The 18,192-nt window shown below is 48.1% G+C and overlaps 1 protein-coding gene and 1 long non-coding RNA gene across 11 annotated transcripts in view; one reads left to right on the top strand and one right to left on the bottom strand.

The window, feature by feature from the left end:
- Positions 1–18,192, bottom strand: part of LOC149125402 (uncharacterized) — a 518,945-nt gene that overhangs the window by 117,269 nt on the left and 383,484 nt on the right. The window lies entirely within an intron of this gene.
- The window catches only part of PBX1 (PBX homeobox 1), a 332,058-nt gene that overhangs the window by 210,168 nt on the left and 103,698 nt on the right, over positions 1–18,192 (top strand). The gene's annotated exons all lie outside the window — the stretch shown is intronic.

Below are 18,192 nucleotides of genomic sequence, written 5' to 3'. Positions count from 1 at the left end.
TCCAGGCCGGAAGGGGGGCTGGGCAAACATGAGAGAAGGAGAATGGAATGCAGAAACCCGAGATCTTTGTCGGGAAGATAGAGCTGAATTCAAGTCTGGGCCCTGCCCTGAGAATAGGAGTGGAAGAGATCCCGGCCCCAGCAATGCCGCAGTGCTTGTGTCCCAGCACCCTTTCCCAGAAAGGCACCTGGGAGCTCTTAGGCAAAGAGCGGCTGCCAAATGCATTGGAGCCCCAGAGAGGAAACCCAAAAGGAATTCCTGTAGCTGCAGAAACACCTTGTATTGATGCAGTGCCATCCACCACGGTACACAACGTGCCCCAGACTTACTCAACCCACAGTCTTTGCCATTAGACCTGGGGGTTCAGCAATGCAATGTTTTGCAGAGTGTGTATTTAAAAGAATGTGTGGTTTAAACTCTTTCAGAGCCGATAGATCCTAGCCAAAGGTACAACTCCACTTAGCCACTGTGACAGGCACTCATAAGTGTGCTTGTGGGATGGCGCCTGGTAATGTCAGCTAGAGCAGTAAGTGCACGGGCCTCTGCAGACAGCACATTTAGCTGTAAAACTCACAGCAGGTCTGGAAGGGCAGGGCAGGGGCCCATGTCACAAATAGGGCTAACTCACTCCAGTGAACAGGGTGACATTCTCACCAGGATCAAGTCATTTTGGAAAACTTCAATAGAAAATGCACTTATGGTGTGGCCTGTAGCCTCTAAAAAGCACTGCCTACTTCCTGCCCTACCCACCTGACACTCAAAAGAGTTGGCAGTGGTGAAACATTGCGGCCCTGCATGGTTTTTTGGGTAGAAGTCGGAGTGAGGTTGGAAAGGGGCGTTGGAAGGGCCCAGAGATGACTGCAGGACTGGCTGGGAAGCTGAGCAGGGCTGGCAGCACTTGGTATTTAGGCAACCCAAAGGCACTCCTGACTCAGTGTAAGCTGCCAGGCCTATCAGAGAGGAGATGTCTCCTACTCAGGTGTCTGATTTCTCAGATATGACCACATCCAGTTCTGGGGACCAGCCTGACCTGTTTTTTGTTGAAATTATTTAAGATCAGCTGAACCCATTGCCAAGGTAAATCTGGGCAGATTTTGGCTCCTTGCTGCATTTTGTTGTCTTATAAAGCACAGTTGTCTCACCCTCTCGGTGTTGGTGGCACAGTTTCAGAGAATAGAATTGATTTGGTTGCACTTTGGAATGAGTTTAGAGTTCTGTCTAGGGATCTTCATCACCAAGTCACTAGTTGAATACAGCTCTTTCTTCACAGAACCAGCTTGAGTCAACACACAAACTTTATTTTCTCTCTCTCTCTCTCCCTCTCTTCTTCCCTCCCTCCCTCTCTTCCTATCTTCTTTCCTTTATTTGAAAGGCAGAACTTCCATCTGCCCGTTCACTCTCAAAACGGCCACAGCAGCTGGGTTTGGCTAGGATGAAGCCAGTGGCTTGGAACTCTATCCAGCTCATCCAAGGACTGGGGCCATCATCCTCTGCTTTCCCAGGCATATTAGCAGGAAGTTGGATCAGAAGCAGAGTAGCTAGGACTTGAACAGGTGATCAGGTATGACATGCAAGTTACCTGCATGGTTTAATCTGTTGTGGCTGAGTGCTAGTCCCAGCACTTCTTGATTTTATACTCTTATCTTCTGCCCTTGGCAGGCTGCACCCTGATGGACAAATTGGGCAATGTGCTCAAGTCAGCATTTCAACTGCTGGTATACTGTGTATGTTTTGAGTGCAGTAGCCATCAGACTATAGTCTATTCAGCCATTTTAAAAATGAGTTTTATGTACTTAGCAGTTGTTCAAGAGTCTGACTTTTGTAGTCACAGGATTTCTATCAAGCTAAAGATCCCTGCTGTGGGGTATTTTGACCCAGTGGTTTAAGCCACTGTTTGGGATACCCCCATTCCATACTGGAGTGCCTGAGATAGAATCTCACCTCCATCTCCAATACAGCTTCCTATTAATATGCCTGGGAGACAGCAGATGTTGGTTCCAGTATGGATATATGTGTGTGTGTGTGTGTGTGTGTGTATGAGACTTTCAAATCAATAGATCTTAACATAGTTAGGAAGCAATCTGATGCAGAAGAGCCTTTCATAAATTCAGAAAAATTTATAATAAATGTATCTCACTCAAAAACAAATTTAAAAAAAAAGATTCCTTCTGTGAGTTCTCCATGCTGGGGTGAAGTGTCGGGTGTTTTGAGATAACTGTCTTACAGGGTAAGATAGGAGGACCAGGATGGGAGCTCCAAGACAGGTGGCCCATGGCACATTATTTCAGCTCCCTTACCTGTAGCTCACATCTTGTTGATCATGGCTCCTTCCTCACCTGGCACTTACCTCTAGAGAAGGGATTCAGGCCATCACCTGCTGTTTCCAGATGTCTTGGAAAGGCTTAGGGGTTGAAAAGGCATTGAAGGTTGGGTATTAGAAGGTATTGGTAGGGGAGAGGTTTCCGTGAAGAGATGCAAGCATGGCAGATAGAAAAGGCAACCATCATCTGGTCTGGCTTGGGCTTGGTATCTTCAAGGTGGAGAGGGATTCTTAAAATCATTTCCTTCTTTCTGAGTCCTGCTACCGACTCCCGTTTGATTTCCATGGTAGCCATGCCCTCTCTGGGCCTCCCTGAGCAGCACATCTCCGAGCCACAGCCAGCGCTGGTTAGTGGCTATGGGTTCTGTCTGCAGACAGTGCTGCAGATGCTTCTGTGGCAGGCAGGGACAGGCAGGGAGGATTTCTCCCTTTACTATGGATATTTTTTTTTCAGTGGGCCAAGAAAATCTGTTCAAATGCAGTAACTTGCAGACTTTCCAAAGACTGGAATGAGTGGAAGACGTGGGCATCAGCTGTAATCTAATTCTTCTCCCATAATACTCGCTTTACCCCCATTTCTCAGTTGCTCTCTCCCAGCGTAATTACCATCGCAAGCATTTCCTGTCCGTTCCCCGTAGGTACACCACATTGCGCCAACAACCGTGGCCCAGCAGGCATATACAGTATCCTTTGCCAGTGTCGATCAGAGCTTGATTACACTTCACGGCTGTAATTCAAGCCTGCTAATCCTCCCCTGCGTTAGGAAAAGAGGCCTGTTCTATTAGATAAGCTGATTACTGTCTGGTGTGTGCTTCATGCCTAGCAAGAGTTGTTTATATGCGGAATTATTGCTGGTTGGGGTCTGTGCTTCACTGCAGCGAGAAAGCCAGCTTAGGGGTCTGGCATCAGGCTTCACCTTGGAACTGGGAGGGACCAGAGTTGGAGGGTTGATTACAGGTGCTTCTCACCCAACCTCTGTGCCAGTAGCTCAGAATTTGCTCTTCTCCCCTGTCTGGGGAAAGAGCCAGATAAGATTTGTAGAGACTGAGACTTTGGCCCGCAGGACCCCCGCTATCTCAAAGATCACAGAATGAAAGACCCCTGCGCAGACTCTGCACTTTCTGATGACTTTGAAGGGTGACCCGGGCACATGGTCTTGCGGGCTACACGCAGGAGGACCCTGGTGAGACAAGGTTGAGTGTGTGGTGAAAGCAACAGCCACAGCCTCCAGAGCGTCCAACCACAGGCAAGGGATGCCCACAGAGACCAAGTGCATGCCGCCCACACACAGAGGAGTTCACTGCAAAGCCACATAAGCCCTAAAACCACCTTCACCACTCCCAGCAAGCCCAGGTCTGGTGTGGTGTGCAGCTTGTGGCTTGGGTGCAGTCTCCAGAGCCCTTGCTCTTCTTGGAGGAGGAAGTGCATTTCCCACAGCTGTCTGCAGAGTGGACTTGGCATGATTTACGCTGGCTGCACTCTTGTGATCCTTAGGCCTTTCGTGGGGTACCTTGTCCCAAGATGCTGAGCTGAGCTCCTGGCTCTTAAGTGTCTGAGTTCCACCAGCCCTTGCCTGGCTTCTTGGCATGCGGACAAGCTGGGTGCGGAACAGTTACAGGTAAACAGTAGCACTTGGCCTTTGTTGGCCTGTGTGTGTCTGTATGTTGGGTTGTGTTCGTCTGTTTGAATAGGTAGTAACTTGCTCTGGATTAGGACAATAAGGATGGATGTCAGCGTGTGTCACTGTGCTTGTGTCATACTCAGAGGCCTGTTAATGAGGAGGATTCCTCCACACTGTGGTCCTCTTGATGACTGGTTAGTTTGCCTGCTTTTCTCACTGAGACTATCAGTTCCTGTAGGGCAGACATTTTGTCTTTCCTGTCTGTGTCGTTAGCACCTTGCCCGCACATAGTAAGCACTCAAGGAATGGCCTTTTGATTGAATGAATGAATGAACTGATTAATGATTTCAGTGAAGAGAAGCCCTACCCAAGCATGAATACATGGTGCCTGGTGCTGAGCGTTTGTCACAGCTCACACGGAGCTCACACGCACGTGGAGCCTGGATGCTCCTGGGTTGTGGAGGGCACAGTGGGCTGGGGCGGGCTGCTGCACTATGTCCCCCCGGCCAGACTGCTGGTCCATACGCTGCCTCCTGATCCACACACATTTTGAGAATGATTTTACTTCCCTCTTTTCTTCTGCCATTTCCTCCCCAAATTCCTTCCTTGGTTCTCTTTGTTTCTCTCTAAAGTCTTCCCTTTACCTTTTCTGGGGAAACGACTGTCTCTTAAAGACCAGCACATCCTCCAAGTGCATGAAATGTACCCCCGGGGGGATTTACTTTTCTTGTGAAATTAAACTGCACAAACCTAATTCACATTAGCATAAATTTGGATTTTCCTAAGAAAAATCCAAAAGAACCGCACAGGGTATTGCATGATAAAACAGAGCTATGGAAAGTGACTGCTGTTTTAAGCCTAATTTGAGCAATGAAAGGTTGCTTTGATGTGCAGTGATTAACTTTCCTTTTAATTTGAAGGGGTTAATGAATCTATGAGCCAGTATATCTAGCGTTTTGTGTATGGCTTAAGCTTCTAAATCTAGGCTAAATTTAAAACTGGATACCTGGGCTAGCAGTGATTGTACATTTACGTGTGTGTGAGAGAGAAACAGCAAGAGAGCGAGCGAGAGCGAGAGAGAGAGCGAGAGAGAGAGAGAGAGAGAGAGAGGAATTGCAATGGATAATGCAAGTAGCTGTGGCGTCTTCTCCTTCTACATATGAATTCAGTAAATGTGTGCCTATCAGAAGGCAAATGGTGGCCGGTGCTGCGGCTCACTAGGCTAATCTGCCGCCTTGCGGCGCCAGCACACCGGATTCTAGTCCCGGTCAGGGCACCGGATTCTGTCCCGGTTGCCCCTCTTCCAGGCCAGCTCTCTGCTGTGGCCAGGGAGTGCAGTGGAGGATGGCCCAAGTGCTTGGGCCCTGCACCCCATGGGAGACCAGGATAAGTACCTGGCTCCTGCCATCGGATCAGCGCAGTGCACTGGCCGCAGTGCGCCAGCCGCGGCGGCCATTGGAGGGTGAACCAACGGCAAAAGGAAGACCTTTCTCTCTGTCTCTCTCTCTCACTGTCCACTCTGCCTGTCAAAAAATAAAAAAATAAAATAAAAAAAAGAAGGCAAATGGTCGGGGAAAATCATACCTTGAAATTCATCTTAATATCTTTGAAATAATTTCAGGACTTCTTATAATCGACATTAAATAGAAGTGCTATATTCCAGATTTGGAACCAAACTCTTGAGTGCTTTTTCCATAGGATGTCAGCACCACTGTGATGTTTTAAAAGTCTAGGGTCAGGGCCAGCGCTGTGGCATAGAGGGTGAGGCCACCACCTGCTGTGCTGGCATCCCATATGGGGGCCAGTTCGAGTCCCAGTTGCTCCACTTCTGACCCAGCTCTCTACTGTGGCCTAGGAGAGCAGTGGAGGATGGCCCAGGTCCTTGGGCCCGTGCACCCATGTAGGGGACCTGGAAGAAGCTCCTGACTCCTGGCTTCAGATTGGCACAGCTGCGACCATTACGGCCAACTGGGGAGTGAACCAGCGAATGGAGGCTATCTCTCTCTCTCTCTGCCTCTCCTTTTCTCTGTGTGTAACTCTGACTTTCAAATAGATAAATAAATAAATCTTTAAAAAGAAAGAAAGAAAGTCTAGGGTCCCACCAAGCACAAGACAGCAGTGGTCACAAGAAGGAAGGGAGAATTAAGAAAACACCTGCTTTTGCTTCTGTCCCTAATTGTCTACATCCTTGTCACATAAAGACTAGGTAACTGTGTCATCTCCAATCTGTGACGGCTATCTAAGTTCTAAGACCAACAGTATTTGAATGGTCGCCCTACATGGACTCTAGGTATGCACCCATCAATTCCCTGGGATCCCCTTGAGTAGGGGAAGAGAACTGTATGAACCTAATTCACATTGGTGTATAGAATTTTCAAATGACTTGGTGTACTTTATAATGTCATACTTCCCTCAGGTTGTTTGACAGTATTTTTGAAGATGAAGAGGATAGGCTGAGATGATACCATCACCTTTTGGTTCTTTTCAGGAAAAGCAAATATATAGTATATGTATAAATATAAACATTTATACATTTGTGCACACACTTAATGTTCAACAGTCTTGATGCAAGTGCTAGGCACTTCTTCCACTGGAAGAGCTCAGAGTGCTTTTTTTTGTTTGTTTGTTTTTTTAAGATTTACTGATTTATTTGTAAGGCAGAGTTACAGAGAGGCAGAGGTAGAAACAGAGAGAAAGAGAGGGGTCTTCCATCTGCTGGTTCACTCTCCAGATAGCCGCAATGGCGGGAGCTATGCCAATCCAAAGCCAGGAGCCAGGAGCTCTTTCCAGTCTCAAACACTGGTTCAGGGGCCCAAACACCTGGGCCATCTTCCACTGCTTTCCCAGGCCATAGCATAGAGCCGAATCAGAAGTGGAGCAGCCGAGACTCGAACCGGTGCCTATATTGGATGATGGCACTGCAGGCGGCAGCTTTACGCGCTACGTGGCAGTGCTGGCCCCCAGAATGCTTGTCTTCTCACTCTTTCTCTAAGCCCATGTGATGTTTGGATAGCGAAGGCAAACAGAACTACAGGCTGTGTAGCTTTTATTTGCAAATTAGGACCAGAGGCTGGAGCTAGAAGATGTCTCCTCCTGAGTGATACTGAACCTTAGGACCAAGGTCTTGTGCCAGCAACCCAACACCATGTGTTAACAGAGCAACAACAGCATAACTTTCATTTCACTTCCACCTGGCCTGTCACAAAAGTAAAGTCAAATTCAAGTTTAGGTAAAAATGTGTTTGCACAATGGTAATTTTTGATGGTGTCGTGAGTGAACAGTCCCATGACATTTTTGTTTATTTGCAAACAGAGCAGGTTAAATGGCCTTGAAGCTGGGAAAGCATGTGTGTGTGTTGCGGATAGTTTTCCATGCTTTGGGCTCGTTCAGGAAAGCAGGTGAATGAAATTCTGCAAAAGGCAGCCTCCAGGTCCACACTGGCCTTGAGGCTGTGGAAGCTGCCAGCTGCCGCTGAGATGCCGTCCTGTTATTAGCAGAGCTCTGGCCTTTGCTTTTACCACCCGTGCTACAGTTGGCGGCCACAGTGGGGCAGGTGAAAGCCCTGAGCTTGGGCAGCTGCGGAGCTCATTGTGTGCCCTTGGCCCGTGCTGACTCCCTTGTGCCTCGGTGTCCTCGGCTGAAAAAAGAATTCCCAATGCCCTGTGAGGCTCATATGAGAACAAGAGAAAATGGGCCAATTCGGGGCAAACTGATTTGTGAAATTTAACTCCCACACAAAAAAACATGGCCTCTTCAGTTCTCCCATTGTCCACCTATCTGTAGCAGTTTCACTTTGCGCAATAGCTCTTTCTCCCATGATTCTGCAACGTGTCCTGTTCCCGGGTGAGCCTGTCCAACCAAAATATAGGTCCTGGCCCAGAGTAGACGCTCCATATGTGTTTGCTGAAGGATCAGTTACCCAAGAGACCCACCTGGGGCTGTGGAGGAGGAGCAGTGTTGGCGCAATTACGCGAGCTCAGAGGTTTTTATTTTAACTGAGCACTAAGGCTGTCCCTCAACACAAATGGACGTGACTAGCACGCTGGAAAACAGGCAGCATGGAAAGAGAAAAGCCTTCTGAGATGGCCGATGTCTGTTACCGCAGGGGGCAAGGCCTCTGTTGAAGTGGGGCCAGTTGGGATCCTCTCTCCCTTCTGCAGAGGGAGATCTTCTCTCCCTTCTGCTCCTCGGTGTGGTCCTGCAAACAGGGTTGACTTGCTAGGGCTCCCTCATGAGTGCTGTATGTGGTTCAGCGGAGCCCCATAAACAAGGTGCCCGGGAAGGACCACCCTTCCCTCTGCCTGGCGGAAGAGTCAGCAGAATGTCTGGAGCAGATGCTCCATGGCTCAATCATCTGATGAGTAAGTCGACACTTCTTCCGAGAAACACTGGGAGAACCACCGTAAACAAGGCCCAGCCTCAGGGCGGCAAATATTTAAAGGAAAATTAAGATAACTCCTCATCCATCTCTCTGTCAACCCGTTGATGTATTTAGCCAGCGCCTTGTGGTGCTAAAGGCTTTTTGATGATGGTCTTGATGGACCACTGTAAATCCCCATGGGTGGGCAACTCTAATGAGAGAGTTCTGGGTGAGGAGGGGTTCTGTCTCCAGTGCACCCAAAGCAGGAGTGGGCCTGAGACCCTTGCTCCCCCCACGTTCCTGATTTTAGCACTATATGAAGGACGTGGAGGCAAAACAAAAGCCCATCTGAAAATCAGAGCCTAATCGCTCCCATCTGCTCTAGTGCTGCTTCCCCTCGCTGCCTGCCAGGATGTTTGCCGCAGACGCTAAGTAGCGCATTATTTTCGATAAGTTGCAATCATTTACTTGAAATCTACTTCTCCTTTAAAATGTCCCCCTGGAAACTTGAATCGGCATTTGAGAAGCTCTGCTCAGGATGGCATTTGAATGCATGCACTCGAGTTCTAAGAAAGTGAAGTCCGCTTGACCACCAGGCATTTGTATCTTCAAAATTGGCAAAAGGCAACATAGAGGTCACATCCACTTAGGTCTCATTCCTTGAGAAAAAACTCAGGCCCTAAGAGGTCAGAGACAGGAAATGATGGGTGCATCCCTCAAGACATCATGTCAACAGCTTTCTTGGTCCCCCTGAGATGTTCATCTTTTTTATCCAGAGACTAGACCAGTAAAGATGAAAGGCGTATTTTTCAACCTTGAGTTCATCAACTCAGGCACCCTGCCTGCATCCCACCATCACAAGCAGGATTTCTTGGGCAGTGCTTCTTGTCCAGCGTGAGACTCTACACACAGGGAGCATTCTGCTCTGCCATCCCACCTGCCAGGTTGGTCAAAAGCTTAGTGGTTTCAGAGGCTCCTTGGGAAGTTTTGAGAGCAACAAAAGCTCCTGCCTTTCACGCAGCCAACTTGCCTGCATGCACTGTGGTTCTTCAGCCTGAGGATGGCAGGAGTGACTTGTTTAGCAGCCAGGCACGTGCTTGGGATACCTGTAATGAGTGGCAATGGATCATCCACGTGCTCCCACTGAAGGACCCTGGGTGACCTGTTAGGAGTGTATGAGATGACTGTCTGCAGTCTCAGGTGCCATTGTGTTCATGGCATGTGCTTTGAAATGGACCTCGGTACAGGGGGACAGTGAATGGAGAGACTTCCTCTCCCAGAAGTGTGTGTTAGGATGCCTCTTCCAATCCTCTGCCCCTGCCAGACTCAGCAGGCTGGTTTTGGTACAAACCTCATCTTCCTATGGTGTAAGGGAACATCCCAGTACTTGTACAGGTTGTCTATATATAGAGAGATAAGTTCCAGCTACTCAATCTCGAGGAATTTGTTAGAACTGTTCTCCCATTGCTCCTCCTCCTCCTCTCTTTGCCTGTGGGGTTTACAGTTAGTCTGTTTTAGCTTTCCCCTGGTTAGGATAGGATCTTCTCTTCACTGCCTTCATCAGAAGCAGCAGGCTTCTCTTGGCTGGTTTCCAGATGCAGCAACTCTCTTCACCAGTCAGGGCTACGCTCACTGGGGCCAGCCAGTCCCCTGAGGGGCAGAGCCTCCATCCTCTTACAGTCTTACTCCAGACTTCCTGGACCATCTCCCACCCCCGCTAATAGCCCTTGGTCACACCCAAGACTGGCCTCGCTAATGACCAAGCCTCTTTTTGTCTCTTCAAAATATTCTCTGTTTGCTGGGAGAATTTCTCCCCAGTGACTACTCAGGTTTTTCTGTGACTTGCCTCTGGTTATTAAATCTGCTTCTTTCTAATTCCCTCTGTAACACTCCAACCACCAGGAAATCACTCTGCCTTCTAGATTTCCTTTAAAAAAAGAATGCACACACAACAACAACAAAAACTCAGTTTGTATTAGCTTGGATTGTTTAAGCTGCCCAAAGCAAACAATAAAAAAAAAATCTCTGAAAACTCCAAAACAGCATGGTTTAAGGAAAATAGAAGTTTATTTTTCTGTTACTGTAATAGTCTATAGATGACCAAGCAAGCTGGTCTCCAGGATGTGACAAATTTCCCTCTGGTCCTTCTTGTTAGTGGGGTTTCTGGCTTATGGCTCAGAGTGACTGCTGGAGCCCAGCCATTATACTCATAGCCCAGCCATCAGAAGGAAAAGAGAGAGGATCAAGAACTTTCCTTTCTCCTTTAAAAAGATGTTCCTAGAAGTGTTATACCTACTTCTACTCATCTGTCACTGACTGGAATTTTATTATATGACATGCATGAAATCACCATTTCTAGCTGCAAGGGAAGCTGGGAAGTGTCTTGCCTCCCAGTGTCCAGGAGTTCAGCTAAAAATTAGGATCTTGTTACTATGGAGAGAGATATGCTGGAAGAAACCAGCGAATCAACTCTTTCTTCATCTGTATAAAGATGACTTCCTGAGCCCTGCCCATGGTGACAGCCTCTGCTAGTCCCCAAGTCAGGAAAGACGCATGTTCCATCATCTTTCCTCTCTCTGTATTGTATTGGTATAGTCAGCATTCACGTTTCCATAAAATGACCTCATTCTCATCATGTAGTGGTAATGGTCATTGTGGGATCCACTGAGCCCTTCCTTGCTATGTTCAGGGAAAGAACACTTGCCTACCTTCAACTTCCCATCCTATTCTTGACTCAAAAGAAAAAGGAAAAAAAAAAAAAAGACAATGGTTCTAATGGAGAGAGGTGTGGAAGGCTCAGCAAAGGGGCAGAAGGCATGCAGCAAATCAGAGAGTAGCACCTACCATGCTGGCCCCAGACCTGGCTGCCATCTGCTGTTCTCCATCCGTGGGGCTGGTCTTCTGTCCTTGGCCTGCAGCCTCCATCCAGGGCCATCACCTGGCAGGAATCTGCATTTCCATCCCTTTGAGAAGAAGGCCTCCTCCAGCAGGGTGGAGGTGAACTACCAGGCATCTCTGAGTTTGTGGAATTGGGCATCATCGTGGATGAAGTTAAGACAGAATTATCAGTGAATTCTGCAAGGCCCCCTCAAGGTCAAAAACTCTTCGTATTAGGAACCTGCGTTTGAATTATTCAGTGGTTTTCAAAAACTGGGAAAGATTCCTACGGGAACAAACTGCTCTCTCTTTCAAAGTTGGTTCTGTTGAAATTGTTTGGAAAGTTAGAGAAAAAAACTAGAAGTTCTGCTATCTTTCACTTTGTAAATATGGGCAGGAACCTTCCACTTAACACCATGAGCAGGAAGAGCATTTGTAATCCATAGACAGTGGCCATGTCAACAGGGAGAGACCCCGTGTGATGCAAATACAGCAGTGCAAGTTATTTTAATGTGTTGGATGTGGAGAGAAGGGTGACCGTGAGCCCCAAATCCCACCCAAAGCCAAAGCTTCAGCTTGCTTCCTTAAACTCTTGAGTAGGAGTAGGGCTCTTAGAATCTTCTGCTTTTAACCTTTATTCTGTAATGGAAATTTGAAAACAGCCTTTAAAGATGGCTTACAGGCTAGCGTGTCTCATGGAAAGAGAGAATTCTTCAGCACTGAGTGGGTCCTGGTAGGGTCTTTCTACCTTCCGGGAGGACTGAGGCTTTCGGGGTGGACTCTGCCCAGGCTGTAGGAAACCGGTGTGTTCTGGCTCAAGGAGGACAGAGTCCAGAGAGTCTGCACAGAGAGGAGCTGCCTCAGACTCCAGAGGCAGTGGGATCCTTAGGGTGCTCGGGAGAAGAGCTAGAAAGGGACACAAGAAGGGGTCTGGGGAGGCAAAAGCTTATTTAAAATTTTTTTTCTTTTCATTTTATTTGAAAGGAGAAGAGAGAGGCAGACAGGAACACACACACATACACACACACACACAGAAAGAATATTCTACTCTCTGGTTACTCCTCTAATGTCCACAACAGCCAGGGCTGAACCGGATCGAAGTCAGGACCCAGGAACTCCACCAGGTCTCTAAGTACCTGAGCCGTGGCCGCTGCCTCCCAGGGTGCACATTAGCAGGAAGCTGCATCAGAAGTAGAATATCATGGACTCAAACCAGGCACTCCCAGAAGGGATTTGGGCATCCCAGGCAGCAACTTAACTGTATCAAGTGCCTGTCCCAAAGGAGACATCTTGGCGCTTATTCTGTTGGCTGAGGATCCATTGATTTCTTGGTTAGTGTTGGTATCAGGATGAGTTTGGCTGGAAATGCAGGGTGAAGGGTTGAGTGTGTGTGTCTAAATGTGTGTGTGCGGGGGGGGGGGGTGTTGAAAGCAATGTATACATTCACTGGTTGATTCCAGTTCTTCTATGTTGCTAATTCCTAACATGGGGAAACCAAACTCTACATCTATCCTGCCTTTATATTTTTTCAAAGGGATCTTTATCAATGGGATTGATTCAGGTTTAAACAACAATCGAAAAACCTACCAGTTACCAAGCATTGACATCAATCCTTAATAAGAATTACAGCATGGTGATGTTATTATCAACTGTTTATTGATCAGGAAACAGCATTTAAGGGAGGTAGAGTCACACAGTGGGAGCCTTGTGCTGAGTCATCCACCACCTACTTAAGTGTACTTTTTTGTAACATGCCATGCAGCTAATGGAAGAGCGTCCTGTGCCCATACTCACACTTTGCTTGGGGTTAGAATTTTGTCTGAGAGGAAGTTTATCAGCAACTAGCTCTTGCAAAGCACCAAGCCATGTGCTGGATGCCTCATTAAGACTCCTAGCTGCAGAACATTTCCACCTTAAGGCAAGAGAGTGTTAAGAAATGCTCTCACTTTCTCCCTAGTTACTGCCTTTAGGAAATGCCATTGTAGCGCGAAGTTCTCATCTCCAGGGAATACGCAGCAAGCTGTCAACTGGTGGCTCCCCATTCCCTGTCTTTTGTGTATAGCTGAGTTTAAGAACTGTCCCTTGCATCATGGGTCACCATGTACTATCCAGACTTCCTGCACGCTGCACAGGCCCTCGCTGATGGCTTTTCCCCTTCCCTCATACCTCTGGGTGTGTCAGTCTGAGGCCAAAGTCACTGTCAAGTCCACCCTCCTACCAACATCTACAGCTTCTCTTAGACAAAAAGGGTTTCCCAAGCATCAATCCAAGCTCGAGCTATTAAGGACCAAAGCCCCTCGCCCAGGCGGCCGGCACCTATCCAGAAAGGCAGGAGCCTGTTGCCCAGCGCATTAGCTTCCTCACTGCCAGCTGGCCCAGGAGGCTCCGTGTGCCAGGCAGAGAACGTGTGAATGGGATCCCTGCCCACGCATCCCCTGAGAAGTGGAAAACACATGTGACCAGAGCTGCCCAGACCTGGCCCTGGAAAAGGGATGGCAGGAGAGACTCAGTATTTCTCTAAAGAAAGCCCCATGACATCCACAAACAAGCAGAAAGCTGAAACCCCCTCAAGACCGTCATGTATCTGTTCTCTTCCTCCACCGTGAAACCTTGTACGAAGCTCTACATCAGTGGCTGTCGCCACATGTGAGGAAATGAGAGAGTTTTCCAAATGAGTCTGAGAGAGATTATGCACCGATCTGAAGCCAGGAGCCAGGTGCTTCTCCTGGTCTCCGACGTGGGTGCAGGCACCCAAGCACTTGGGCCATCCTCCACTGCCCTCCCGGGCCACAGCAGAGAGCTGGCCTGGAAGAGGAGCAACCGGGACTAGAACTCAGCAGCCATATGGGATGCTGGTGCCGCAGGTGGAGGATTAGCCAAGTGAGCCACAGCGCTGGCCCCATATTTTATTTCTTTATTATAGATTCAGCATGATAGAGATGGGGCATGAAGAAGAGAGAAAGAGAGAGAGAGAGAGATCATCTGCTGGTTTACTCCCCAGATGACTACAATAGCCAGGAGCCAGGAGCTCCATCCTGGTCTCCCACATGGGTGGCAGGGGCCCAGGTACTTGGGCCATCTTACATTGCTTTGTCAGGCACATTAGCAGGGAGCTGGATGAGAAGTGGAGTATCTGGAACTGGAATCAGTGCTCTAGTACAGGATCCCAGGTTACAAGCTGTAGTTTAACCTGCTGTGTCACAAAGCCTGCCAACCCCAAGGAGAAGTTTTCAACATTGGACACTTTTGTGCATTGGAAGTTCTCATCTGAAGATGTAGCCCTAGGGCAATAGCGACATCCTCTTGGGGCTGGAAGGGCTCAGTGCAGGCGCTAACAGGTTCTTCCATGTAGAAGCACTGACGGGCAGCTGTCTATAGTGCTGATTTGGACAATTCAGGAAATCAAATTAGTAATCATTTCCATTTGTTTGATGGACAACTCTTTAAAAATCAGCTGTTTCTGTCAAACAAACCAGGGGGTAAGCATTACAACATAGACCCTAAGCTTCATTACACTAACTGATGGAAGATTTGGGTCCTACCTTTGGTTTGGAAGAATCAAATTAGATCATAGTTATTTCTCAACTCAAGAAGTTTCCTGTTAGTGGATGCAGTCGGGCTTGTGGGAGAGGAGAGCAGTGGCAGGGAGGAGAAAGGGTGTTTAGCTGGTGAATATTCAGTTGCCCACTACCCACCTCGGCAGCTTTGTGTGCCAGCAGGCCTCAGAGCAGTGAGTATGAGTGTCAGACAGGGCTGGAGGACTGTTAGCCAGGGGCTTCTTGAGGTCCCTGCCCGTGTCTGATTCACCTTGCAAGTCCTCGTGCCCAGCTCATCCCTGGCAGCTCAGAGGGGCTGGATCAGTCATTTGTTTAATTGAACAGAGCATTCGAGGTGACATCGTATGCATGGTCCCTTCACTGCCACGCCCACTGTCAGCAGGTACCAGTCACGTGCCAGGCTCCCCATATCCCACAGAGCCTTTGCCATGGGCCTGTTTGCCTACTGGGGGGGTGGTTTACTGGGTCCGGGATGCCCCGGCTCAATGCACTGTCGTGCTTGTTTAGAACTGTCAGATTTGAAAAGGCCAATTTGATAGGTTTTGAAATGGGTATGGAAGAGGTGGCAGAGGCTTACTGGCTCTCCTGCAGTTTGTAACTGGAATGAAAGCACGTGTCGGGAATTGACTGTCTGGCCGAGGCGAAGATTTTTGGGTGTCTCTGTCCTACATCCTCCTTCTTCTTTATGACTTTGCTCTTAAAAATTACTGGCATTGGCACTTTGTGTGGTGCTGTGGTGGACACACAGATGCGAGCTGGAATGAGCTGGGGTGTCCTGCCCTGCTGCAGCGCCGTGTTCTGGATAGCACCTGCTCTGATGGTTCAGGTCCTAGGGATTTCATGCTGGCTCTTAACAACTCTGGGCAGGTTCCTGGAGGAGGATTTGGGGGCTGAGGTTTACAATGGAGCAGGCCTGTGGTCAGTGCAGCCCTGGGAGGAAAAGTGCAGTGGCTCTTGTCATCATGGCGCCATCAGCAGAAAGAGGAAATGGGACAGGACCACATGCAGAGGAACTAAAAGAAATTTAAAAACCAGTAGGAAGAACTCCTTTCCTATCTCATATCTGGTTGCTTTCTTCTTGCCCAGAGTATCAGCTGTGACTCGGGCAGCAAAAGAGTATATGTGTGTGCGTGTGTGTGTGTGTGCAGAAGCACACAGGACTGACACCACATGCATTTAGCTACTTCTTGTGAAAAAGGTTTAACGTTGCAAAGGATGCAGTGTCTAAGAGCTGAAGACCTAAATTTTAGTCTTGGTTGAGTCTCATTTGCCCTGATTTGGGGACAGTTACTTTGCCTTTATCATCTTCAGTTATCTGGTATGTAAATAAGGGACATGGATTCTTTACCTGGTGCTGCCTGCTGTTAGGTGTGTGCAAGCACTTTATGAACACACAACAGATATAATTCCACTGCTCTCAGGAAGTACTGTGCAAATGCAAGGGCCAACAATGTCTGTCCCCTCCTTGTCACCGAAGTTCTGAGCAACTGGGAGATGCCCGAGTGGACTTGGAAGTGAGGCCAGGAGAGTGCTTTGGCAGTGGGCAGTGAAGACTTAGCCGGTGGGCACTGGGGCACCCTGCACGGGTCTTGTACCTTCACAGCACGCAGACTGGCCAGAGAGGGGTGGGTCTGCCTTTCTGTCCACACCCTGGGGAGGCTACTCCAGGTCTCTTCCCAAACCACCCGTCTGCCTGCCTGCTGCCTGTTCATCTCTTTCCGTCTCTGTGCCTCTGCGCTCCTCTTTGTGTCTTGCTGTCCACATCTGAGGACAACCCGGCCTGTGCATCTGCCCTGCTCCTCTCCCTGCCCTCCCCACCTGTGGAAGTTGGCATCTGAGCAGGGGCACTTCCGCGGAGCCCGGTCCTCGGTGAAGAAAGAGTGCCCTCTAGTGGGCCTTGGTTGGAGGTGCGCAGGACCCGCGTCGCTTCAGCCAAGGACAAAACAACAGGCACAAGGCCCTCCCGCCAAGCTCTGAAGCCCTTGAATGTACCTTTGGGGTCGATTTGTTTTCCTCCTTGTGTGAAGGAAAAGAAAGAGGGACCAGCAGGACACTAGTTGTGAGAGCAGTTCCAGCCGTGTTGTGACAGTCCCCTTATCTTGGGAGTTTTACCCTAAAAATTAACCCAGGGCAAGCAAAGGCAGCAAGGTGGATGTAACATCAGATGCTTTTTAAAGGGCTTGTGACAGTTTCTACGGGCATCACTTAGCTGTGTTGACTGGCTGCTTACAGGAGGTGGGTAGGTTTGTGAAGGAATTCCTTTAGGAATTGCATCCCGAGAGGTGCCGTGTCTTGAATGGGTGACTCCTCTGCAGACTGCCAGTCCCCTGTGGGTAGTGGCAGTGTGCGGGTCCCCCAGGTCCTTACAACCCTTCCTTGCCCAGGTGGAAGCAGGGGGGTTGGCCCTTTAAAACCTGTTTCAGAAAAGGCTGTAGGGCTGGAGAGGGCAGGCATGAGGGGGCGGGGAGAGCCAGCCGGGGCGCCCATCAGGGAAGCAGGAAGCTGATCGTATGTGATGGTTGCTGGATTAGGTAACAGCTCCTCTGGTCGAAATTGGATCTGGGAGGATGAGTGTTAACATCTCTGGTGTCCTGGCGAAAGGTTCATTTGAGTCTTGCATGGTGCCACAGAGATAAAAAGGAGCTTTTAAATAATCATTTTGTGTCCACCTCACCAGAGTGCTAGCTTTAACCAATAAATAGGTTGCATCAGTTCTGCTTAGACATAGCTCCCTTTTCATTTATTTACTGAATGTTGGTGGTTTTTTTTTTTCATCTGAGTAACTGAGCAGTTTCCGTATCAGTGAATTCCAACGCCCTTTTTTATAGTGATGTATTTGGATTCTCCTTGTTCTGGGTAGAAATATGAGCCTGTAGTGTTGTTTCTTGGTCCATTTCTGCCTTCCTCCAAGCAAACATACATGGTCCAGGTCCACCGGCACATGGATCTTCTGTGTAAAATAGTGGAAAAGGAAGATTTTCTTTTTAAAGGTTTTTTTCATTTATATTCTTCCAGTATTTTTTTGTTATTATTCTTGTATGCACTCTGATATTTCCTATTTTCATGGTTTGATTATAATTTAAAGGGTATAATTTGAAGATGACTGGGTCTTTTGTTTTTATGCATTTTTTTCATTCTTTGATTTTCTTCAAACCTCTGATTTGGGCCTATTTATGTATTGTGAACTGAGTATAAATGTGAGCAGCATTTGTGTTACTATGCCTTGTTTTTCTTTCACGTCAATTTCTTATTGGCCGCACTTAGAAAACTATTCTATTAAATCAGTATATTCAAATTTCTTTTTTCAAGAGTAAAAACCAAGTGAAATGCCAAGACTTCTGTTGTTTCTCTGTCAACTAAATGTACCTCCAAAAAGAAAAAAAAACAGTTGATAAATACCAGTGCTTGGAGCCATGTGGCCCCCGACACCTCCTCTATCCGCACATCTTTGTGGTGT

The sequence above is a fragment of the Oryctolagus cuniculus genome, chromosome 7 (assembly GCF_051225735.1).
Source record: "Oryctolagus cuniculus isolate XC-2025 breed Fujian yellow rabbit chromosome 7, ASM5122573v1, whole genome shotgun sequence".
In the NCBI taxonomy this organism is placed as follows: Eukaryota; Metazoa; Chordata; class Mammalia; order Lagomorpha; family Leporidae; genus Oryctolagus; species Oryctolagus cuniculus.
This window is presented reverse-complemented; position numbering and strand designations above follow the sequence as displayed.